The sequence below is a fragment of the Antechinus flavipes genome, chromosome 1 (genome assembly GCF_016432865.1).
Source record: "Antechinus flavipes isolate AdamAnt ecotype Samford, QLD, Australia chromosome 1, AdamAnt_v2, whole genome shotgun sequence".
In the NCBI taxonomy this organism is placed as follows: Eukaryota; Metazoa; Chordata; class Mammalia; order Dasyuromorphia; family Dasyuridae; genus Antechinus; species Antechinus flavipes.
Genome location: NC_067398.1, coordinates 629,617,496 through 629,627,629, shown reverse-complemented (window position 1 = coordinate 629,627,629; position 10,134 = coordinate 629,617,496). Strand labels below are relative to the sequence as shown.

Genomic DNA, 10,134 nt, shown 5'->3' with positions numbered 1-10,134 from the left:
TAGAAGATAATATCAGAGCTAAAGATATTTCATGTATAGGACCCCTGAATTTGAGTCCAGAGGCCTGTATTCCAATTCTGCTTCACATACTTTATTACTTTTGTTACCTCAGGAAAGTCATTTAACTTGTTTGCGTCTCAGTCTCTATAAAATAAAAGGTTTGAATTACATGATGATTCTACATATTACTAAGTCTAATGATCCCTCTGACCAGAAGTAAGATCTGTGTTCAAATCTAGCTCTGCTACTTACTGGCTATGATTCACAAGCAAGTCAATGGATGCAAAGTGCTATTATATATATATATATATATATATATATATAATTTTAGAGGAAGCAAATATTTTCATGTCTTTAATAATATCATATCTATATACATATTTATATATCATGTATGTAACACTATGTGTTGGGCACACTTTATAAATATTATCTCCCATATGTGATCTTCACAACAACCTTGGGAGGTAAGTGAAATTATTATTTCCATTTTACCTGGGGAGGAAACTGTAGTAAACAGATGTTAAGTAATTTACTCTTAATCACACAGCTAGTAAGTGTCTGAGGCCTGGATTTTGAACTCATCTTCCTGAGCTGGGCAAAGCACTCCATTGAGCAAATCGTTTAACGGGATTTTCCCTAGCCTAAAAAAAGTTTGGTCCACCTGGAAAATGAAGTAATTAAAGGGTCAAACTCGAAAGTGCAAAATAATCCCTGTTCCTACCAGTAAATGTCCTTAATTTTTCACTTACCCACTCCATCGCCCTATCCAAATACAGTTTGAAGAGGAAGTTCTGGGAAGGGTGAAGTTAGCTTAGTCATGGGGAAGAAACCCCTGGTAACTACCCTAGAAGATTGGAAAGCTGGAAAAGGGGGCTTGGCTTTTTTTTTTTTTTCATCTAAGTCCTGCGAAAGCAATTTTCTTGTCTCAAGGCGAAAGAATGACTATTTGGGGCGTCTCCAAGGGAGGATCCCTAAAAGCTAAAAAAAATAAAATAAAATAAACTACTACCACCACTACCACTACAGCAAAACTCTCGGAGAGCTCCGAGGGGAGCTTAGTCATCTAGTGCCGGGCCATTCCAGGTCTGGCTGTTCACGGAAAATGCGGTCTCTAATTCCGGCTCTTCCCTTGGACATCTCCTTCTCTGTTCCTGAGCTTCCTCCTTCGTATCGTTTCCTATTCCTTCTTGCTGCTCCCACCCTCATTACTGTCTTTACGTCTCTCCACCTCTGTCTTCCTCGTTTCTTACTTTTCCTTGGTCCCCATTACTGCTCTCTATCCCTGCTTGTCTATTTCTGTGAGTGTGTGTGTGTGTGTGTGTGTCTGTGTATATCTGTCTTTCTCCTCCCCTTTTCCACAGAGACGGGTTTTTTTAAATTGATTTACAGAAGCAATTAAAGTCAGAAGAATTCATTACTAACCCTGTACTTCCCCCCACCCCTACGACATTGCTCATGCAAGAAATGAGTGTAATTTGGGAAAATGCCGTAGCCAGCGGATATGAGCTGTACAGTTACTGGATTTTTTTTCCACCTTTAAATTGTTCATTTTTAATTCATGAAGGAATCCATAATATTTCACAAATGAATCTTATTCTCTCCCCCCCCCCACCCCATATCCACCCCAGCAGTCGCTTTTAGGGGCACCGCTAGAACACCCAGGGGTGACCATGGAAAAGACCTCAGCGACTCAGGGCTAAGACTTGAGCGGCGGCTAGGGCTGAGGGCTGGATGCTCCAGCTCGGGACAGCTTTTTCACCTCGTCTCTTCGTCCCTCTCTCCCCGTGCCGTGCTCACCCTCAGCCTCTGGCACCTCCTTCTCTGTCTGTCTCCTGTTGTGCCGGCATTATTGCAGGTCTGGTCCCTGTACTTCCAGGAACAACTGTTTGCTTTTCCCATGTCTCCGTTTTCTTGTTTGTGTTTATGGTCATTCGCTTCCTGATTTGTCTCTTTCTTCTATCTCCTGCTCTCTCTCCTCTGCTAGCTCCTTCTTTCCTTTTTCTCTCTGATCTCCTCCCCGAGCACCGCCCCCCCACTCCCCTTTCTCCAGCTGGATCGCCCTAATCTGTTTCTAGTCTACTGTCTCCTCTGGCTGGGGATACTCCTATCGCCACCCACCAGGCGATCTCCACACCTCTTCCCTCAGCCCCTGCTTCTCCGGGAGTATCTTGCCACCTGGTTTTATCTCAGGGCAACACTGGGAAAGGGACTTCCCCCCTCTATTTCTGCAGTGGCCCTTCAACGCGGGGTGTGTGTGTGTTGCATGTACGCGCGCGCCAGCATCCAGACTTCGGTCCAGATGCGAGTGTCCGCCTGGCCCCAGCCTTCCACCTTAGCTCCTCCCGTGGTGTTGTGTACGTGTGTGTGTGCGCACGAGTGTGTGCCTGTGTGTCTATGAGTGTGTGCCTGCGTCCGCAGCTGAAGAGTCAGACTCGAGGTGTTTAGCTCGTTCCCTCCCATCCACGTGGCTCCGGGAGTGCTATATTAGGTTCGCAGGAAGCCAGCCCAGGGAGAAAGCCGAGCCGGGGGGTCGGGGGGCGGAGGAGCGAAGCCCGTCGGACGCTGAGGCGGGCGGAGGGGAAGGAGGAGAAGGAGGAGGAGGAGGAAGAGGAGGTCTCAGCGTTTCTCTTACACTCGAGTGGCGAGCTCTCACTCGGTCTCTCTCTCTCTCTCACTCTTCTCCCCCGTAAGGTTCACCACTAGCCGGAGGGAGCCGACTCCTCCCCTCCTCGCTCCTCCCCCCTTTTCCACCCCCCACCCCCCCATAACCACGAAAACCTCCTCCCCTCTCCCGCTTACAGCCCAGGGAAGGTGTTCCGGAGACCGCTCCCACCCCTTGCCCCAGCCCCGCCCTCGCCCCCGCCCCTAGGCTCCCCAGGCTCCTGCTAGCTCCTGCTCCCCCACTATGCCTGACAGTTTCGACACTTGGCAAAGACAAAGAGCGAGAGACCACGGGGAGGAGAAAGAGGAGGAAGAGATGGAAGGGGTTATGTGAAATTCGAGTGCCCGGGACTTCACTCTCCTCTCTCCGGCTCAAAGCCTCCCCAACCCCTGCCCCGACATCCACACACCCATTCACCCATCCACCGGACCAGTCCACGAAACTCTCCACGCCTCCGACCACGGTGAGTACTGGCGCTGGGTTGGTGCTGCCTGCGTCTAGAAGAGGGGCGAACTGGGTTCCACGGCGTCGCTGGGGGGCAGAAGGGGGGCAGTTGGGGAAGACTTGGGAAACAGGGAGGGAAGACAGGAGTCAAGGAACTCCCTCCGCGTGTGCAGTTGGGAGCTCCTGATGGCCCCCAGTATTTCCTTCTCTGGGACAAGCTCCTGCTCGCCCCCAAAGCTGGGACACCGGGACGCTGAGAATTCTAGGAGAGACTAGGGGAAATAGAAAGATGAAAGAAGGCATGGGTGCCGAGGAGCGCAGAGAGGCTGAGGAAGTGGGGAGCCGGTGTAGTTAGTACATGCGGAACCGGGAGAGAGAGAGAGAGAGAGAGAGAGAGAGAGAGAGAGAGAGAGAGAGAGCGAGAGAGCGAGAGAGCGAGAGAGAGAGAGAGAGAGAGAGAGAGAGAGAAGAGAGAGAGAGAGAGAGAGAGAGAGAGAGAGAGAGAGAAACGGGATGGGGACTCCTAGCAAATAGAATTGGGGAAGCTGGACAGTGGAGGGGGTTCAGGAAAATTGCCAGTGGACTGAGAGCACAGAGGAGGCAGAGAACGAACTATCAGTATCAGGTCTTTAACCTCATACTCTGCTCCTTCTTGAAATCGATCCTTTAAGTGCAAGAAAGCAGTGCCTTCTTTCAGAGGGACATGAGTGGGAGAGCGAAAGTAGGGGATGGAAAGCCCTGTCACCCAGGGCACTGAGGATTCTAGATCCTGGAGCCCCTGGGACAGGATGCGGTAGCACAGAGAGATGTGACTGGAGAGAGAACCGGGGAAAGCAGGAAAGTCTGGGTTAATTCTACAAAAAACAAAAACGAACAAACAAAAAACCTCCTTCGAGGAAGCAGAGTGAAAGTTCCGGTTCGGTTCCCGTTCCACTTGGGACAAAAGTGACAAGTTCGGCACTGCTAGAGGTGGGGGAATGGGACAAACTGGCTAAGGAGGAAGAGGGAAGGTCTTCGTTCTTGGGACTGCCAAAGAGTCGGGAGTCAGAGCGTCGGATCTGGGGGTGTCCTGATTTTGGAAGGGGAAGGAGGAGAGGGAAAGTGGGACAGGGGCTTCGCGCAGAGCAGTGGTAGCACACAAATTAAGTCTCTCCAGTTCTGCTTAATCCAAAACAACATCGCCCACCCCATCTCTGTTAGGCGAAGCGGCTGCTCAGAAAAGTCAGGAAGCTTAATAATTTAGCAACTTTCTCCGTCCTTTCTTTTTATATCTCTCTCTCCCTCCCAACTCCTTCCACCACCACACTTTTTCTCTTTTGCACTGGAATTTGATTTCTTTGGGGAACAGAGTAGCGGATGCTTAACTCTATTTGACTGCCAGTGGGGACTAATAGGTGTGAAAGCTATTTGGGAGCGTCCAACTGTGGCACAACTTTTAGAGGCTGACTTTCCTAGCCGGACAAGACTGAAGGGGCTGGGACGTTGAAATTCCCTTCAGGCGAAGCGGGAAAAAATAAAAAAAATAAAAAAACAAATAAACAAAAAAGTCTGGAAATTTGAGAGTTTGGATCTACTTATCCCTTGCTCAACACAGGTTCGGTCTCTCCATTCTCAAGTCCTCCACCTCATCACTGGGGAAAGGCTATTGTATTCCTAAATCCTCATTTCATCTTTGCTTTTCTCTGGTCCTCTATTCAAACCAAGAACCACCACATCTAAAAAAGGAAGGAAGGAAGAAAAAGAGAGAAAGGAAGGAAAGAAGGGAGGGAGGGAGGGAGAGAGGGAAAGAGGCAAAAGGGGAAAAAAGAAATAAAAAGAATTTCTTGAGTTAATGCTTATGTTAGGAAAGGGAGCTAACTGGGTGTAAACAGCAGTGTTGATGTAGAAGGTTGCTTGGGTATTTGTTTTTCTGCCTGCTGGATCACTATTGATAGATAACTATCTGGATAACTATTTGGTTAGTCTCTTTTAGTAAGACTGAGGAAAACCTCTAAGGGAAAAAATTCTATAGAAGTAGATTTAAACCTAGTTTATTCCGTCTAGTTCTAGGTTCAAGTCCCAGCTGACATGACCTTGAACAAATCACTTCTCTCTCAATTTTAGTTTTCCTATCAGTAAAGGAAAAAGGTGAGACTACATGACCTTTAGAGTGCCTTCCCCTCTAAGTCTGTTACCATTCTGGACTGCTTACCTCTTAATCTCTCTCCTCAGTTTTCTCTTCTGAGCTCTGATAATGCAACCTAATGCTATGTACCTCTAAAGTTGTTTTAAGGAAAGTGTTTTTTTTTTTTTAAATATTATAGTGCTAATTACTCTTATTGGACTTTGGTAGCAATAGAACTTAATTTTTCCTCACTGTTTCCTGGAATTTTTTTGGGGGGGAGGGGCAGATTGAGCATAGATTTTGGAGGGAAAAAAAAAATTGCATAAATTTCTCCAAGGAGGTCGGTCAATAGTATTCCTAGTTGAGAATCCTTTCTTTTGACAGTGAGAAAAGTCTATCCCTGGAAAGTGCCCAAGGTCACATTTATATTAATTAGCCTCCTGGGATTTTATATAATTAGGTTGTGTCAGACTAGTTTTCCTAGTGACTCTACTTCTCTGGACTCCATCTCCCAGCTCCCAGATTGTCCCTTTCTGGAGGGATTTAGTGTCTTTTCTGTACTGGTATAATAGCCCAAGGCCATTAGCATACTTAGCTCACTGGAGTTTTAATCCAAGATAGTTCTAACCTTTAGATTCCCGTAGAACTCCTTCCTTCTTCAGATCTTTGAGGATATAGGAAAAGGCACTTGAGATCCCCTAGAAATCCCTTGAACTGAGGTGTGGAGAAGAAATGGAAGACTGAGGAATGGCAGAGATGTCTGAATAGAGGACTGATGGGAGTGAAGAAAATGGAGTCCTGGATGGAGGACTGATATGAGTGAGAGTGTTTATTTTGTACCTGAGCCTTGACTAAAGGAATCACTGGATTTGTTTTTGTTTTTGTTTTTTTTTTGCTGAGGCAATTGGGGTTAAGTGACTTGCCCAGAGTCACACAGCTAGGCGGTGTTAAGTATCTGAGGCCAGATTTGAATTCCGGACTTCAGGGCTGGTGTTATATCTACTGGGTCACCTAGCTGCCCCAGAATCACTGGGTTTTTGTGTCCTTTGAATTGTACCTCTATCCTACTGAACTCAGCTTGGACCCTTCAGTTTAATATTTTCTGAAGTAGCTGTCTTACAGGCTAAGGAAGGGAGGAGAGAATGATTTTAGTTTGACAAAAGCACACAGTCCCTCTGGGGTTCTTCTGGAGCCTGTCTTTGATTTTCCTGTATTTATTGGCTGGAAGTGGGGACAACATCCCCAAGCTGAGGCTATGGTGGTATGAAAGAGGGCAGGAATTCTGAAGTAAGTTTGGAGAAAAACTTGGGACAGTTTCCTAACTTCCTGGGGTAGAATAACTGAATTTAGGTAGTTCAATCCACTTTGAGGCAGGACCAAGGCTAACAGATTAGGACTAGAAATTCTGCGGTTATAGGGTACAATTTTGCTGAAAAAAAAAAAAAAAACTCCTGTAATTACTCTTGGTTTGAGAGCCTGATCTCCCTTTTTCCCTTAAACCTGATGACCTTAACTGCCCTCCTACAGTTGAGATAAACAGAAAACAACTACAAAGGTATAGAAAGGAGTTTCATCAAAGGGGTGCTATAAATCAGGAAGACACAATATGATCTATCCTTTGCTTTAGTTTTTTTCCCCTTCTTTTTGATCTACCAATTAAAATGAAGGGTTTTTGTATGTGTGTGTGTGTGTGTGTGTGTGTGTGTGTGTGTGTGTGTGTGTTTTGATAACTGTGGTGTTGACAGTGTTAATATTTGAGACTGGTGCTACTGATCTTTACTATGAAACCAAATTGTTCATCCCTCACTCAGCTTTTTCTTTAGCCCAAAAGAGTTAATCTCTTTTATCCAAAGACTTTATCCAAGATAGCAGCAGTAGTCTGCCCCCTTTTGGGTGTGAAGAGATCTAACAAAGACTCTTTAAGTCTTGAGAGTTTTAGCCACGCTCAGTGCTGAGCTCCAGGATTTTGGGAGTTTTCCAGGTATATATATATATACACACATATATATGTATGTATGTATGTATAAGTTGTTTCAGTTACACACACACATGCACACACACACACACATTACATATGTGATCTCAGGCAAGCTGCTTCAAATGTCTGGGAATCCTTCAGTAAAATAAAGATTTTGGTTTATATAATTTATAAGCTTTGGATCCTGTGACCCCCTTTTTTATTTTAGAGAATGATATGGTAAAACACAGTGGACTGGGGAATCTAGATTCAATTTCTAGGTTACCACTGACTAACTATGAAATGATGAAGTAGAATTCAAGGGTTCTTAACTTGGAGTTTATGAATTTTAAAAAATATTTTGTTAAGTATATTTCAACGTAATTGATTTTCTTTTTAATTCTTGTATTTTATTTGATGTATTTAAAAACATGATTCTGAGAAGGGGTTATTAGCTTCACTAGACTACCCAAGGAGTTCAAGACATAAGAAAGGTTAAGAACACTCGGGGAAAATGATCTAAAAGTTCTCAGCTTTAACAACCTGTTAATCTATAATAATTTAGTGAGAAATATAACAAGGCATATATCAATCTCTCTTGCTAGTCTTGTGTCCAAATTGGGAAAATGCAATCTGTAGGATAATGTAGAAGTTTGCTTGAATGACTAAATTCAAAGTGTTAGGATTAGTAGTGGAGTGCTCCTATGCTCTGTTCTGGGCCTTGTGCCTTTCTTGCTCCCTCCCTCCCTCCCTCTCTCTCTCCCTCCTTTCCTTCCTTCCCTCCTTTTTTCCTTCTTTCCCACCTTTTTTTCCTTCCCTCCTTCCTTCCCTCGTTTTTTCCTTCCTGCCTGCCTTTTTTCCTTCCCTCCTTCCTTCCTTCCTTCTTTCCTTCCCTCCCTCCTTCCTTCCTTCCTTCCTTTCCTCTCCTCTTTCCTTCCTTCCTTCCTTCCTTCCTTCCTTCCTTCCTTCCTTCCTTCCTTCTTTCCTTCCTTCCTTCCTTCCTTCCTTCCTCCTTCCTTCCTTCCTTCCTTCCTCCCTTCCTTTCTTCCTTCCCTCCTTTCTTCCTTCCCTTTTCTTTCCTTCCTTCCTCCTTCCCTTCTCCTTCCCTCTCTTCCTTCTTTCTTTTCCTCTATGAAGTCCTCTGATTAGATACAAAAACTTGTCTCATTTCTGATACATGCTGGATATTCGAGCATATATAGATTACTTAACCTCTCAGGGCTCCAGATAAATTTCTAAATTCATAAGTCTAGTTCTTCTCTTCTTCTACATAATCTCTAAAATCTTCTCCAGTGCTAAAAGTCTATGATTTTACTTATAGTTGCCTTTCCTCAAGGGATTTGAGCCTTACCCCACAACTATACCACAAAACTAGTCACCAAGAATTATAAAATAATAAAATTAGTCAGGGCTCTCAAATCTATTACATAAATAATCTTTCCTGTTTCCTGATTCTCATAGCACTTTGCACCTTTCTAATGTGCTTGTTGTATTTTATTATGTGGTTATTTGTTGTACCTGGCTTTAACCCAATAGGGTTCTAATTTCCTTGAGTAAATGTGACTCAATTATTGATATTTTATCATTCTTATTGTACCTAGAATGGTCCCTTACACAAAGCATTACTGTTTTTTTTTTCCTCCAAGATAATAATTCTATTTTTTTCAAAATTCTGAACTTAAAAAAGATTAATAGAAACATTTTAACACCCCAAAAGAAAAAATAACAATGAAGATTACATATGAAACTATGAATCTCTGTTCTCTGTATAATTTGTCTTTTTTTTTCTTAAGCATATAATAATTTCAACATGTTAGCTCCAAAGCAGTCCCATTTGTCTGTTTCTTTCTCTGGATTTCATTATGTTCTATTTTATGCATTTGAAAAAAAAAAAAAAAGGTTTCCTTAGTACTCTTAATTTTCCCATCCACCCCCCTTTTTGTTGATTCACTGACACTAGTTTTACCCTTTTTTTTGTTTGTTTTGCTTTTACTGCCAAACAAAAAGTCCTTCTTTGTAGCAAATAAGCATAGTCAAACAAAACAAGTCAACACATTGGTCATGTCTCTGAATGAATATTTCAGTCTGAACTTCTCTGCCAAGAGGTAAGAAGCATGATTCATTCAGCATCAATTTTCTGAAATGTTGGTTGGCCTTTGTTTTGATGAGAACTCTTAAGCCTTTCAAAGTTGTTTTCCTTTACAATGTTATACTTGTTATATAAATTGTTCTATTGGTTGTGCTTGCTTTATTTTGTATCAGTTCATACAACTTTTCCTAGGACTCTGAATTTGGCATTTCCTATGGTTGAATATTATTCCATTTCATTATCCAGTGATTTTCTAATTATTGTTATACCCTCTTAGTTTCTACTTCTTGCTTTTGTATACATGGGACCTTTCCATCTATATTCCATACAGGAATAATAGTAATATCACTGAGTCAAAGTATATATGCAATTTATTGCTTGGAGGGCATTGTTCCAAATTGTTTTCCAGAATTACTGGATCACGTCCACCAACAATATGTTAATGTGCCTGTGACTGTCCTTCCATATACCCTCCAACAATTATTATTTTCCCTTTTAGTCATCTTTGCCAATCTGATGCGTACAAGATAGACTGATAGTTTGCTCTTAATAAAAATGTGTTGGAAGCTGTTTGATCAGTAATAGATTCTCCTTTTGCCAGTGTGGACCACCTTTGTGAAGGCTGGAAGTATCTGTTCCAAGATGAAGATTACAGTCTTGTTAGATTTAGGGAAAGGTCTGTACATCTAATAATCACACCATGGGTGTTTTCTTTTAGAGTTAAGATCCTAAAAAATTTTTCATTATGGTGTGAGAAGCAGCTTTTGTTGTTGCTGTGGTTCAGTTTTTTTCCAGTCTTGTTCACACTTGGGGTTTTCTTGGCACAAATACTAAAGTGGCTGCAGCTCATTTTACAGATGAAAAACTGAGGCAAA

The 10,134-nt window shown here is 43.1% G+C and overlaps 1 protein-coding gene across 1 annotated transcript in view; it reads left to right on the top strand.

Annotated features, from left to right (window-relative positions):
- The first annotated feature begins 1,301 nt into the window (after positions 1 to 1,301).
- ST3GAL1 (ST3 beta-galactoside alpha-2,3-sialyltransferase 1) overlaps positions 1,302 to 10,134 on the top strand; it is a 128,632-nt gene continuing 119,799 nt past the window's right edge. Inside the window, exon 1 of the mRNA XM_051971126.1 lies at positions 1,302 to 3,128. The gene's annotated coding sequence lies outside the window, so the exon portion shown is untranslated. The remainder of the gene's footprint in view (positions 3,129 to 10,134) is intronic.